General features: G+C 46.6%; 1 protein-coding gene across 9 annotated transcripts in view; it reads right to left on the bottom strand.

Moving 5' to 3' along the window:
- Window positions 1–15,155, bottom strand: part of ACACA (acetyl-CoA carboxylase alpha) — a 187,110-nt gene that overhangs the window by 47,374 nt on the left and 124,581 nt on the right. The window lies entirely within an intron of this gene.

Here is a 15,155-nt window from a genome sequence, read left to right as displayed (position 1 = left end):
CCCCCTTGGGAGGCTCACCTGGTACCAATGTTGACATGTTTTTGGAGTCCAGCAAACATGCTTCCCTTCTCCCAAGCATTTGAGTGTTGATTTTTCTTTTCAGTAGCTCTTGTTAGTGAAAATGCAGTCCAGTTTTTTCTGGGGGCTGTTTGTGGTGGTTAAACCTACGTCCAGGGATGGAGGGACCTGTTTATATCCTTTAACTATGCTCCTCCAGACACCCAGTTTATGTTAAGCTTTCGTCTTGGGTCTGCTTGCACAAAGCTTATGTGGAGGTTTAGACAATGTTCAGTCTTCACTGAGGATTTGTTCCAATATGGTTGCGGGGAAAGTTATACGACAATGAGGACTAATCTTGACTTGGTCTTCTTATATTAACTGGATCACCAGGAAGGGCCACAGGTCACCTACCCTTGGTTCAAATATCCCAACATTAATACTTTCTACCAATTAAAGAGGGACGTGGGTGGCGCTGTGGGCTAAACCACAGAGCCTAGGACTTGCCAATCAGAAGGTCGGCGGTTTGAATCCCCGCGACGGGGTGAGCTCCCGTTGCTCGGTCCCTGCTCCTGCCAACCTAGCAGTTCGAAAGCACATCAAAGTATAAGTATAGTAGTGAGCCCTACCACAGGTCCCTTCTCTGGCGGGAAGGTAAACGGCATTTCCGTGCGCTGCTCTGGTATGCCAGAAGCAGTTTAGTCATGCTGGCCACATGACCCGGAAGCTGTATGCCAGCTCCCTTGCCCAATAAAGCAAGATGAGCGCCGCAACCCCATAGTCGGCCACGACTGGACCTAATGGTCAGGGGTACCTTTACCGTTACCAATTAAAAAGCGGCAGAAGTTATGCTAACTGGCCTGTAATTTCCTACATTCCCCCCAGATACTTTTGCAAAACTTGTTGTGTTGGCTACTTTCAAGGTAAGGAAACTAGACTGTTTTGTTAGAAGATCAACAATTTCACATTTGAGTTATTTTAAGAACTCTCAGGGGTATGCTGCACAGATCTAGCGACAGGTTAATTTTTTTTAATTTGGCAATTAAGCTCTGGAAGTTTCTCCCTCTCAACGCCTTTATCTGATGCCCTCCCTCAAAAAACCAAATTTGCATGTAAGCATCTTGACATCCTTTTGCACCTTTGACATCTCATGGCCCCCATGATCTCCCTGGCTAGTTTAATGCTTCAGGTGTATTTAAAGACATTTTTTATTGCCTGTTTTGATGTTTTTAACAAAAAGCTGCTCAAACTTGTCGCTGTGTTTTACCTGCCTTATTGTCAACTTACATTTGTTTTGCCAGACTTTATGTTCCTTTTTATTCTCCTCGCTTGGGCAAGACTTTTACGTTTTAAACGAAGCCTTCTTGCCTTTTATAGCTTCCTTGATTCTGTTCATTAACCACACTGGCATCCTCATGGATTTGTTTGTACATTGCAGATTAGAAATGTACATTTTTTTTACCCAAGTATTTTATTGCAGAGGTTTTAAAACCATCCCCAAGCACCTTTAAAAAGATATTTGATACTTCTGGCCCATGTCCCCTTACTTTTTAGAAAGTTTCCTCTCTTCTGAAATTAACAATAAAACCACAGCAACTACTTTATTATACAGTCACAAACTTGAAAAAACAAAAACACCAAAACCATACAATTTCCAACATACGCTGAGCAAAACATATAGAACTTACATAAATTTAAGACAAAAAACAAACCAATACACAATTAAATTAGCAAGATTGCTCTATGGGGTTTTGCAGCAGAAAAGAGAAATCTAACAGCTGCTTATTATTAGTTTTTAATGAGTCCCTTCATTTTTCATTTTCTTCATTTTTTTTTAAGCTTCCTCTCTTTTGAAAATTAAACACAACTCCTGGGCATTCCATGGAGTTACTGGCCACATCCCCACTCACATATATGTTGAATCTGACAGACGCATTGAGATCTCTGTTCTTGAGCAGTCTGATGACACATTTCCCACCAGATCCTGACCACCGCTCAGGGCGCTTCCAGGCTGCCTCTGTTTCTGAGTGAGATTCAGTCACATACCACAGCAAATTCAGGTTACGCAATTATTGTTTATTGGGAGCTCCTGCACAACAAACCCACTTCTGCGAAAGGTCAGACTTTTTCCAGTAAGGAAAGGGATTTGGGGGTGGGAGGGAACACACCGGAAAGTGTGGGATGGCACTTCCATTGATGCAACTCCGAAACGTGGGATGCAGCCTTAATAGTGAGCCCTACCACAGGTCCCATCTTGCTCAGTACTGTTCATGCTAACAGGCAGCAGCTCTCCAGGGTTTCACTAAACACTAAACACTGTCTATCTAGCTGCAAGCAAATCGGCATGGATGCTCATTAAACAGCCTGCATCTTCTGATCTAAAGGTAAAGGTAAAGGGACCCCTGACCAGTAGGTCCAGTTGTGGATGACTCTGGGGTTGCGGCGCTCATCTCACTTTACTGGCTGAGGGAGCCGGCGTACAGCTTCCAGGTCATGTGGCCAGCATGACTAAGCTGCTTCTGGCAAACCAGAGCAGCGCACGGAAACACCGTTTACCTTCCTGCCGGAGTGGTACCTATTTATGTACTTGCACTTTGATGTGCTTTTGATCTGCTAGGTTGGCAGGAGCAGGAACCGAGCAACGGGAGCTCACCCCATTGTGGGGATTCAAACCACCAACCTTCTGATCGGCAAGCCCTAGGGCTCTGTGGTTTAACCCACAGCGCTACCCGCGCTGATCTACTTGCAAGCAAATCAGGACGAATGCCCAACAAGGTGGTTGTCTGGAAGCACCCCCAGGATCAAGAACTGGCTCTTATCTAGTTCTTGGTCAATCTCCCATTCCACCCCCTTCCCACCCACCACAGCGGATCACACCCCCCACCCCCGAAAACAGACTGCAGCCTTTGCATTTCTAATCAAGGAACTTTGGGAGCTGCTCCTGCACTTTTTAATTTACGAGCGTTCAGTGGGGGACCTTTCCTGACTTGGGAACATATTGGCTCGGTCTAATGCTTGAAGATTATTAAAGCCAGCGCTATACCCCCGCTATCAGCTCTGCAGATCTTTTATTTAGAAGATATGGAGGCACTAAACGCAGAAAGAGTTCCCCGTCACCTCCACATTAAAACCCCAAGCGCCTGGTAAATGGAATTATATAGCTGTCATCTCCTTTCCCCAAAGTTTTAAGAGTACAATGGACTCATTCCACCCCCCCCCCCTCCTCCCCAACCTCACTCTCTCTCTCCCCGCACTCCATCCCTGGCTCCAGAATGGAGAGCTCTACTTTGTATTGATTTAAAGTCGCGGAAATAAATAAAACTGCTTCGCCACCGCGGTTCACAAGAAATTCATGGTACACTATTGCATGATATATTTGAAGAGCTGTTCGCAAACTCTCTTTTTCCCTCTGGTGAGTGATTTGGGGGTGGGGGCTGGGGGCTGGAGTGGGGAGGCACAGTGAAAAACCTGCCAGTTACTGTAGATGCCCGCAGACTGCAAATCCGCAGGAAAGCCATGCGAATGAAGCCTCCTCTTTAGGTTGAGTCCTGGCCAGTCCATATCTCACTTTATCCTAGAAGAAACCTTGTCACAATTCCCTTTCTTAGCCATTCTAATTAAGTGCTTTTTAAAAATTTGTATCTTGAGACATATTATTTATTAGTAATAGCACCAGTATTTATAATGATCACATAGTAGGAATAGTAGCAGCAGCAGCAGCAATACCTATAATCTATAATCACATTTTTATACCCAAGGGTAAAAAGGGCCCGAATTTCAGAGCAGCTAAAGGCAGAATACTTATTTATTATAATACTGTAATATAAAACTACCTACACCCCACTATCTAAAAACCACTCAGAGCATCATACAACAATTTTGAAAACACCACACACAGAGACACACACCTCCTTCCTTCCTCCCATTTATTTATTTATTAGAATCATAGAATTGGAAGGGATCCCGAGGGTCATCTAGTCCAACCCCCTGAAATGCAGGAATCTCAGCTGAAACATCCATGACAGATGGTCATCCAACCTCTGCTTAAACACCTCTATGGAAGGAGAGACCACCACCTCCCGAGGGAAACCATTTCACTGTTGAACAATTCTTCCTGATGTTTAATCTGCTTTCTTGCAACTTGAAGCTATTGGTTCGAGTCCTACCCTCCAGAGCAGAAGAAAACAAGCTTGTCCCCTCTTCCATGTGACAGCCCTTCAGGTATTTGAAGATGGCTATCATATCTCCTCTCAGTCTGCTCTTTTCCAGGCTAAACATACCTAGCTCCTTCAACCGTTCCTCATAAGGCTTGGCTTCCAGTCCCTTGATCATCTTGGTTGCCCTCCTCTGCACAGGTTCCACCTTGTCAACATCCTTCTTAAACTGTGGTGCTCAGAACTGGACAAAGTATTCCAGGTGTGGCCTGACCAAGGCAGAATAGAGCGGGTACTATCGCTTCCCTTGATTGGGACACTAGACTTCTGTTGATGCAGCCTAGAATAGTGTTAGCATTTTTTTGACTGCTGCATCACACTGTTGACTCACGTGGCCCAAGGATATTCTAGTGCCTCTTCCTCTGCTCCTGGAGTATCCTATGCCCTTCCTCCAGCCCCTGTCTCTGACTGCTCAGACTCTCCCCATTCCTCCATCCCAGGCTCCTTCCTCACAGGAGGCACAAAACCCCATAAATCGCTCTTCCCATCCCTTGGATTAGCCTCTGGCCTCACTGCCTCTGCCACACGCTCCTCAGAGCCCTGCCAGTCCCTGACATGCGCTACGACTGAGCATGCTCTAGCCACGACCTTTCCTTGATGCTGGGAGCAAAAAGCACAAGGCCTACCCTCACAGACTAATACAGGGGTCAGCAAACCTTTTCAGCAGGGGGCCAGTCCACTGTCCCTCAGACCTTGTTGGGGGGGGGGGGCAGACTATATTTTGAAGAAGAAAAAGTACGAATTCCTATGCCCCACAAATAACCCAGAGATCCATTTTAAATAAAAGGACACATTCTACTCATGTAAAAACACGCTGATTCCCAGACCATCCGTGGGCCAGACCCGTTGCCTTTTTACCAGAAAAGTGGCAAGAGGGCTGTTTCAGCAGGCAATGTATGGAGAGCATTGCCAAAGCTGCCATCCGCTCTCTGCGTACAAACGGATTGCAGCTGGCACCTCCAGACGTTGACAGACCATATGGCTCGACACAGATAGAAGCGATCCTTAGTTATGTGAAATGGAGGGGGAGTTGAGGGGAGAGGGAACACCACCCCAGCGGAGATCTCTTTGACCCCATTTCCCTAAAGAGACATAAAAGGAGGATTAGTAATGCCAGCATCTGGCATGTAAATTGCCTCTCTTAACCGAGACTGGTATGCAGAAATAAAACTGCTCAAATCAAGGCTGAGGGAGGAAGAGACTGCCGAAAAGTTTCCAGACCAAGAGATTGCCTCCTCTGTACAGAATCACGAGGGCAAGGACACTGCTGGGCATTCTGACCAATCCATCCACCCAGGGAGGGGCACCTCAGCTGTGGCACAGCCCTCCAGCCTCTGGCCAAGGACACAAGAATCAGCCCGTCTCTGAGCAGCTTTGGCCAGGTCTCTGCAATGCTTCATAAGAACATAAGAAGAGCCTGCTGGGTCAGGCCAATGTCCCATCTAGTCCAGCTTCCTGTTCTCACAGTGGCCAACCTGTTGCCTATGGAAAAACCAACAAGCAGGATTTGAGCGGAAGAGCACTCTCCCCTCCTGTGGTTTCCAGGAACTGGTATTCAGAAGCACTGGTACTTCCAATTATGGTGGCAAAGCATAGCCGTCGTGGCTAGTAGCCACTGGCAGCTGTCTCCTCCATGAATTTGTCCACTCCTCTTTAAAAGCCACCCAGGTTGGTAGCCCCCAATGGCTTGCAATGGTGCAGAGTCCAGGCAAGAGGATAAGGGATTATTTCCCTCCTCTTTCAGAAGACAGCAGTGGAGGCAGAAACAGCACAGAGCTACAGCACAGGTGGGGAAACTTTTTCATCCTGAGGGCCATATTTCCTCATGGACAGCCTTCCAGGGGCCACAGATCAGTGGCAGGTGAAGCCAAAGGTAGGTGCAGGTGGAGCAAGAAAGAGAAGAGGACAGAGCAGCAGATAGGCTTCTGAAGTTGCAGCAGGCCACAGTCCAGACACACAAAAGCCCGCTGTTTCTACACACACCGCCCTTCTCTGCATCTTCCCGCCATGCAAGCAAGCGGCTTTATTATAAATAAATAATAAATAATATTTTTATTTATACTCTGCCCTCCCCAGCCAGGGCCGGGCTCAGGGCCGGCTAACACCAAATATAGATTACAATAAAACGTAATAGGAAAAAAACAAAAAAAACAATTAATTAAAATACGGCTTAAAATACTGCTTAAAATGCAGTCTCATTCTAGTAGTAGCCCATAAATCAAGACCATAAAGGGAGGAAACATTAGATATTCACCTGAGCCAGCTATCCATGCTGGTCCTACATGGGCCAGCAAAATAGCCAAGGAAAAATTTATATACTAAATCCCATATAAGGGGTCCGACTTAGTCTAAGCCAAAGGCCAGGCGGAACAGCTCCGTCTTGCAGGCCCTGCAGAAAGGTGTCAAATCTTGCAAGTGTTCAAGGACACAGAGTATGGAAGGAGAGGGACAAAGTAAGAGTCTTGAGGGTCAGCTAGAGAGGCCTAGGGCCTTCCTTTGTCATCACTCCCCGAGCATCTCTCAGAGGGCTGCTCTTGGGGTCAGTGTAGCCTCACATCAGAGAAGGCAGTCCGTAAAATAGCCTTTGCTGGAAGAACAGCAGCAGTGGTCCATTCAGACAACAACTTTATGGGTCAGTTCCGTCCTTGATCTAGCTGACAGCAACCTCAGATTGGCTGGAGGCTCTATTTCAGGGTTTCCTAAACTTGGGTCTCCAGCTGTTTTTGAGCTACAGTTCGCATCATCCGCTGGTCCTGCTAGCTAGGGATGATGGGATTTGTAGTCCAAAAACAGTTGGAGACTCAAGTTTGGGAAACCCTGCTCTATTTAGTTGCGAGCTGGCTGCCAGTGATGAAGATGGTTGGAGGAGTTAGGAGGGGAAAGTAGTTCTGAAGAAACGCCTGTTTATTTCTCCTCATAACATGTACTGTTTTGTGAAGTTTACCTTGGTAAACTATTATAAGTTTATTTTCTCTTGGAACTCTTGTTTTATTCCAGCCACTCTGCTAATAGCTTTTGCCAGCCTGGCACCCTCCAGATGTTCTGGACTAAAACTCCCACCAGCTCCAGCCCGTCTGGGTGCTTTTCAATCATAGAATTGTAGAGTGGAAAGGGACCCCTACGGTCATCTAGTCCAACCCCTTGCAATGCAGGAATCTCAATTAAAGCATCTGAGACTTAACCTCTGCTTAAAAACCTCCAATGAAGGAGAGCCAAGCTCAGCCGCCGGCCACGTTTTTAAGTTACACAAAATGTCCTATCTTGACCCACAGATCTATTATCAAGGTGTGGCACCGGCCCTGCCGTTAGCCTACCCCGTGTGACCCAAGCATCCAGCCTCAACCTCTTGCAAGAGGCAAAGAGAACCGGATAACCTTGGGAAGCTTCGACACAAGTCCTGGGCGGGGAGAGGGGGGTTGAGAGAGAGAATACGTTGGTCCTGGTGGAGTGTCAGTTTCCTTTTGACATTCCTGTGCCCCTTTCCTTTCCAATTAGCATTCTCCAAGGCACTGCATCCCACCCGCTTCCCTTCTAATACTCGTGCCGTGCCACTCCAGGAAAGATTCATATCGCGCAATAATAATTACAATGCTCCTTTGAATGGGAGGGATGGGACTTGCTGCTCTGGCTCTAATGCCATCGCTCCCCCCACCCCACCGCCACCCCAGTGATTACTTTGATCTCGTTTGCCAGGAGAAGAGACATCAGGAGCAGATCCTGCAACCCACTTGACGCGAGCCTTGGCACGAACCACCGGTGCAAAGCCAGAACTAAATCATGGAGGGTCCTTGCAGAAAAGTCAAGAGACTTTGCAGAGGTATTCCAAACACAGAAGGCAGCAATGTGCCAAATTCCTCAGAAAACCCTTTAAAGGCCTGAAGAACTTAGGCCCCAGATATCTGAAAGGCTGTCTCCTTCCCCGCAGACCCTTTCAGATCAGCAGAGGGGAGGCCCTCCTGGTGATTTTATCTTCCTTAACCTGTGGCAGCCCACAAGATGTGGGCTGGTGCCTTTTTTGTCATGTAATGAAGGCACACAGCTTTACTTTCCCCTTTGACACCTGAGATATATATATGTTTTAGGACCCACCATATTCTTTTGACTTAAATTTGTTTTAAAGGACTTTAAAGTTGTGTTTGGGGGATTGCTGCAACTTGCCCTTGGACCTCATGGTGAATGGTGGTCCATAAATTGAATAATTAATAAGGATGGGAATAATTTTTAAAAGCCTGTTCTTACGTTGCAACGATCTGAGCGGTGTTGGCAAAACAACTTTCGTAAAATGGGTACTCTGCATGTTTTTGGTGGAGGGATTTAAAGCTGTATTTCGTTCTTTAGCAAGATATTTTTCTGCTTAATAAAAAAAAATGTATGGGCAGTTTACATAAAACCATATCAAATATTCATTTAAAAAAGAAATAAAAGCAGACTTTAAAAACAGTAGACGTAATCATCAAATATAGATAAAACCAACATATTCTTTTTTTTAAAAAAATGAACGTGCATAATAAAATTAAACATCGGGGAAGGCTTGCCTAAACAAAAAAAGTTTTTAACAGGCATCAAAAACAGTACAGTGAAAGTGCTTACTCAGTATCAAGGGGCAGGGAGTTCCAGTGAACAGGTGCTTGCCACACTAAAAAGATTGATTTCTCGTGAGTGCAGAACAAACATGATGTGGCATTTACGTTTCAAAAATTAACCAGCAGAGATTACTTGCTTCTTTGCATTCTACCTCCAGCAAAAATGGAACCAAGTGAAACCTGCACGCTTGTGAATTCCTACAGCACGACAGAAAGGCGCCAGATCTCACTCTGACCAGCATTGTGTTAAACCAAATGATGTGTGCTATGTGTTATGTCTAAATTGGGAGGGTTGCAAGGGAGATTTGGTCAGAAAGTTGCCGGGGTGGGGGTGGGGGGTGGGTTTAAATAAATTTTAAAAATACGAAAAGCCTCTGCCTCAGCAAAAGTTTCCATTAAAATTTTAGACAAACGATCTCCGCCTCCTTCTCCCCCTCCTTCCCTTGCCCGTTCTCACTGCCTGTCCCCCCCGCCCCCCACTTCCCACATTCTGCCTGGGGGCGCCATGCTATTTCTATGCAAATAACAACCTCGTGGTTTAGATCTTATTATATCCACCGGAGCTGCAGTGACGCGACCCGAGACTTGTGCGAGAGAGGTAGGCAGAGGAGAGAGAGGGGGAGAGAGACAAGATAGAGTGGATGTTCAGCGAAGTGTGAAAAAATATTGTCAGGAGTGAGCAGCAAGAACACGCACACACATACACACACACAAACTATTGCTGGGATAACGTGTTTATTTCAGAGCCTCTCCTTCTCTCTCTCTTTCTCTCTCTCCTCATGTGCACACCGTCATCTTTTAAAATTCATTGGGCATCAGGCGATCATGCGCCATCCATCTGCCATCACTGTTCCATTTGCATTTCATGCCTCCTGGCTTTTGATGTGCTGATACTTTGATGCAGTTGGGAGACGAGCATTATCATTATTTCAATTTTCAGCCGGGAGGGGCTGGGTGGGAGAGAGAGGGATGAGGGTCAACAGGCTTGATGCGGTGCACCCACAGAGACAACACAGAGAGAGGGGAAGAGAAGCTCGTGAGACACAGACAGGCCTGGTTAGACTCCTCCATGAGCCCTACGGATGCTCAATGGGAAAGACAAAGGGTGGGGTGGAGGTTACGAGTCACGCTGTCCGGGGATCCCAATACCACCCGGCTTGGCAACCTTTATATGAGGGCTAGGGAAACCGGTCTCCCTCCAGATGTTGCTGGACTACAGCTCCCATCATCCCCAGCTGTGCTGATGGGAGATCCACACCATCCATTTAGTGTGCATTCAGTGTACATTTGAAAAGCCATTGCTTCCCACTCAAAACCCTGGGATGTGTAGTTTGTTAGGAATGCTAAGGATTATAGCTCTGTGAAGGGGAACTACAGTTCGGGGTGGGGGGGTCATGCACGTTGAATGTGCTTTAAATGTATGCTGTGGATCTGCCCCCCCCCCCAGTCCAACAAGACCTGTAGGTTCTCTACCTAGTTAATAGGAACGAATGAAGCAGCAAGGCATGGCTAAAAGGGACGGATTGTGTGCCATTTTAATGTCCTATACAGATCTTTGTGCTTCTTCCAAGTCCACTGTTCTCCCCTCTTCCAGCTCACATTAACTCCGTATCTCATGACCTTCAATTTCCACTCCCAAACTTACTCTTCAACTTGGAAATTCATATTTGGAGCACAGAAGATTATCACGTAAAACTGTGATCCTGCATTGCCAGTGTAGCACAGTGGTTAGAGTGTGGCACCAGGACCTGGTAGACCAGGATTTAAATCCCTGCTCAGTCATGAAACTCACTGGAAGGGAGCCATGTTTGCCACTATCTTGTGCTGTTATTCTTGGAGAACAGGTGGAATATAAATGTAAAAATAATCTCCTATATATTTTGGAAAGTGGTCCAGTCTACTTGTTCTCTGTGTGTCCGGATGCTCCTCAATATATCATCACCAAATTCAACAGGAGGATTCCTGAGGTGTGGGTGGTGGTCTTTGTCAATGTTGGATACTGATCACCATTCTGATTCAAGATGGTGGCCTGAAACATGACTTCTGTGTAACTTTGTCCACTTTTTGGTATAGGTTCAGAAGCCTCTCCAGATATCGCTGCCAAACTTGGAGCAAGGGTGCCCAAAGTGGGGCAGCAGACTTCATCCCAATTTGGACACGGGCGCCATTTTGAATAAAAATGGCGGACCAAAACGTCACCTTGGCGTGACTTTGGTTTCTAAAAAAACCTGGGCAACACCAGACACTCCCCACTAAACAAATGAATGTGTGTATTCAGAGGAGGCTTCTTGGCCTTGCCTGATTCTGTGTGGGGACTCTATTGAGTTGAGATGCTCCAAAGATGGAGAGTCCAATGGCATTCAGAGGGCCCTCACTGGTGCCAATGGGAAACTCCCTAGTTCAGCTGATCCCAGCTGCATCTTTCCCTGCCTCATACCTGATGTATGATGCCAAGTGTTGGACGGGAGGGCATACTTTGGGTGAAACGACATCTAGGGCCAAATTAGATTCACGGACCAAAGGTTCCCCACCAATGAAATGCAGCAAGGGAAACTGAAAAAAAGAAGATTTGCTATAACACACACACACACACACACACACACACACACACACACACACGTACAGATTAGGGAACTTCCACCCAACATTAAAAAATAATAATAAGATAAAGCAAGCCAAACTTTAAGATTGGAAAAATGAGAAATTGAGAGAAACTGACCTATTTGCCTGTCCCTCACTGTTACTTGGTGAGGGAGGCCCTCTTTACTCTTCTGCCTCAGGCAGCAAAATGTTTTGAGACTGTGCCCTGGATAACCATAGCCAATTTTTTCACCACCATCACCTCGACGCCCCATGTCTCTGACACCATCTCTGTGGCTGCATGCAATTACATTATGGGGCTATTTATTTTCTTTGCATTGCAGAGGGCGGCTTATAACAATTCAAAATTGCAATCATATGTAATTAAACCTACATTGATACATGGAGGAGAGAGAATATTGTGGTGAGGGAGGACCACCTCAGATTATGGTCTTCAATGGGGGGGGGGGGGTTGAACCATAATTCCTAGATTCCTAGCCTTCATTTTTTTAAAAAACAAACAAACCTTCCCAGCATTTGCAGAACCTATGAGGCAAAATGTACAGACATAATTCTTATTCTTGTTGTTTTTTTACTGAAAAACTATCCTGCAGCCCCTTTCAGTACAGCCCATACCTCAGGCTACAGCCACTTCAGGTTGCATTTTTGTGGGCTACTGACCACCGAAACCTGGAAGTACTGGAACGGGTTACTTCCGGGTTTCGGCGGTCGTGCATGCGCAGAAATGCTAAATCGTGCTTTGCGCATGCGCAAAAGCGCCAAATCGCAACCCGCGCATGCGCAGACATAGGTTGCGAATGTGCATCCTGCACAGAACACGTTCGCAACCCAAGCATCCACGATATTCCACTTGTCCCCTGAAAAATAATGTCCTGACTCTCTTGCGATATTCCCTGGGTCTGTTGCCCAAAATCCTTTAACTGGTGCTGCTAAGGCTCACACCTGGGTCCTGACACACGCAACTGGCCCGATGCCAAGCAAGGCTCTCCAATACCCCACCCCAATTACCTAAGTGGCAAGCATGCTTGCTTGTGTGTGTGTGCGTAAGACTGTGCTGATGTTCCAAAAGCCACAATTTTTCAAGTGCTCCGGTTAGCTGTTTGCAAGAGGGCTGAAGAACAGGCCTCCCAATGCACCTCAGACACCAGGACAGTAATGGCAGCAGCTGCCAGCCTGCATGCCACCACTAGGCTGCAAATCTCCGGGATTAGATTGCTGCCCAAAGGGGAGGGGGGGAATAAAAAAGTGACATCTCTTCCTCGACTCCCCCTGCCACCACCGCTTTCTCTCTCCCTCTCCCTCCCTCTGTCCGTAACTCAAGGGCAAATTGTTTCTCTCTTCTGCACACAAGAAGCAACCTCTCAAGCATAAATCTCAAACAGCTGCTGCCTGGGTGGTGCGGGTGATTTAAGAGCCTCGGCCTTTGACTCCTGCTTCCAACCCTGTTTAAAATCTAAAGTGGGATGGGTTTGGGGTTGGGGCAATTTGGTCCCCAGAGGACAATTCATTCAGGTGCACACAGCAGGCAGGCCTCGAAAAAGCTGGCCCCTCTCCCCCCCCCCAATCTCCTCTGCTCTTTTGCTTCTTAGGGAAGGGGAGTTATGCTGGAGAAAGAGTAACTGCAGAGCCAGCAGGGAAAGGCACACAGGCCTAAATTAATGCAATCATGGCTTGGGGTTGCGCAACGGCAACATTCACTTGTTAGCTTTGCTCCCATCACTCCTTTACTTTACAGCCAGGCTGGGGGATTTCAGGCTTCAAGGGACAGAAGGGGGTGGGGTGCAAAAACTAGCCTCCTACACAAAGGTAAAATTGACATGTGTCACTCCGCCCACTCTTGCCTCTGGCTCCACCCACCACTAGAATGTGGCCCCTGGAAAGTTGTCTGGAAGGGAATGTGGCCCCCAGGATGAAAAAATGTACCCCGCCCTTACTATAGGGTGGGAAACATTACTGAATTTTGTCTGAGTCAGGGCAGCATAGGAGCCAACTCTTAGGGGCCGAGGTCCCTTTGCCCCCCCATAAAATATTTGAGGGGGTGCCCCCCAGTTGATGGGCTTTGCCATTCAAGTGGTGTATGTCATGTGATGGATGATGCAAGGCAGGGCTTACCTGGGCCCCCCTAATATTTTGTGCACCCCTGCTGGGCAGTATACGGGGTTTCAAGCCCACCTATTTTATCTTCCCAACCTACTCAGCAGGACAGGAAAGACTGAGAGAAGAGTTACTTCATGGCTGAGCATGGATTTGAACCCATGTGTTTTATGTTCTATTCTGATGCTCAAACTTGGATTTTCCCAAGCTGGTGTCCTCCAAGTTCCATCTTCCCTGGCCAGGTTGGCTGGGGCTGACAGGAGTTGTAGTCAAAAACATCTGGAGGGCGCTAGGTTGGGGAAGCCTGCCCTAACCACAACGCCACCTTGCCAGTTATGGTAAAATGAAACCACAGCATTAACAAGCATCTACATAGTGCTTTTCCCAATGCTAAAGTGCTTTCTGCTAAACACAATGCTCAGTAATCCTTACAAATCTACCCTGTGAGATTAGCATTGTTCTCCCCCATTTTGGAAGCAAGAAAATTGTCTAGCTGAAAGCTTTCTAGTGATTTCATGGCAGAGGTAAGCTTTTACTCCTGAATTCCTTGGCATGTAGCTCACTTTCATCATCATTTTTTGGGAGGAGTTTCAAAAATGTTGATGAAAAGTAGGAGAGAGACAGATTTCGTGAGTCAATGTGCTAAAATGTATCCTGCTCTAAACTAGACTGGCTCGCCAAAAGCTAGACAGGATGTTGCTGCTGTGCAAAGGAGGTCAGGCATTTACTCGGGTGATACTGCCACCTTTGGCAGCAAAGTAAACAGGCCAGTGTGAGGTTAATTCTTCAGCCGCCTGCTTCCATGGAAGGTCTGGAGAGTGGGGAAAAAGAGAGAACCGGCCTTTTCACTGGTGGCTCCCCATTTGTGCCATGCTCTCCCCAGTGATGCTTGCCTGGAGCCATTACTATATATCTTCAGGTACCAGGCAAAAACCTTCCTTTTAAACCAAGCCTTTGGCTTTTAACAATCTATGACCTTTTACAGTAGGTGGGATGTTTTAATGCTCCAGTGTTAATGTATGTATGTTAAGGGGGTTTTGTAAGTTGTTTTCTTCTGTAAGTCACAGCAAAAAAGTGACCAATAAATTTAATAAATAATAAGAGTAATTCCTCCAGTGCATGCTAACTGGGAGGAGTGGGAAAGTCCCATGTAGTTGCCTCTGACCTCTAAAGCCAAGGGGTCATCAACCAGTGTGTACCAGCATCCCCCATGGTGCCTATAAAAGGTCTCAGTAAATAGCCCCTCAAAAATCCACAATGCACAACAGCCTATTTGCTCTTCCAGATCAGTTCTTGTTTGCACTGGCTCAGACTCTCCCACAGCAGCCATCATGTAGCTGAAGCCCGTGGGACTTTGCCAAGCTTCCAAATGTGCCCACTAGCAACCCCCTGCCTTAAGCGTAAATTCCCCAAAGTGTCTTAATTACTATTCTTACAAAATACCCTGGATAAGAGTGCAGGATTTAAAGTGGGTTCAGCAACATGCCCACAACAGTCCACAACAGACAATCCTGGAAACAAAACTTTGCTTTTATTTTGTCATAACAGCACTAAAACCTACTGACTCTTTAAAACATTTTTTGTGCTGCTTTATTATAATCATTCTGCATATATAAGACAAAAAAACCCTGCTTGATTCAACCAATGGGAGGCCTCATCCCATTGA

This window comes from Podarcis gaigeae (assembly GCF_964106915.1).
Source record: "Podarcis gaigeae genome assembly, chromosome: 15".
Taxonomy (NCBI): domain Eukaryota; kingdom Metazoa; phylum Chordata; class Lepidosauria; order Squamata; family Lacertidae; genus Podarcis; species Podarcis gaigeae.
Note: the sequence above shows the minus strand (reverse complement) of the source record. Positions and strands in the feature narration are given on the sequence as shown.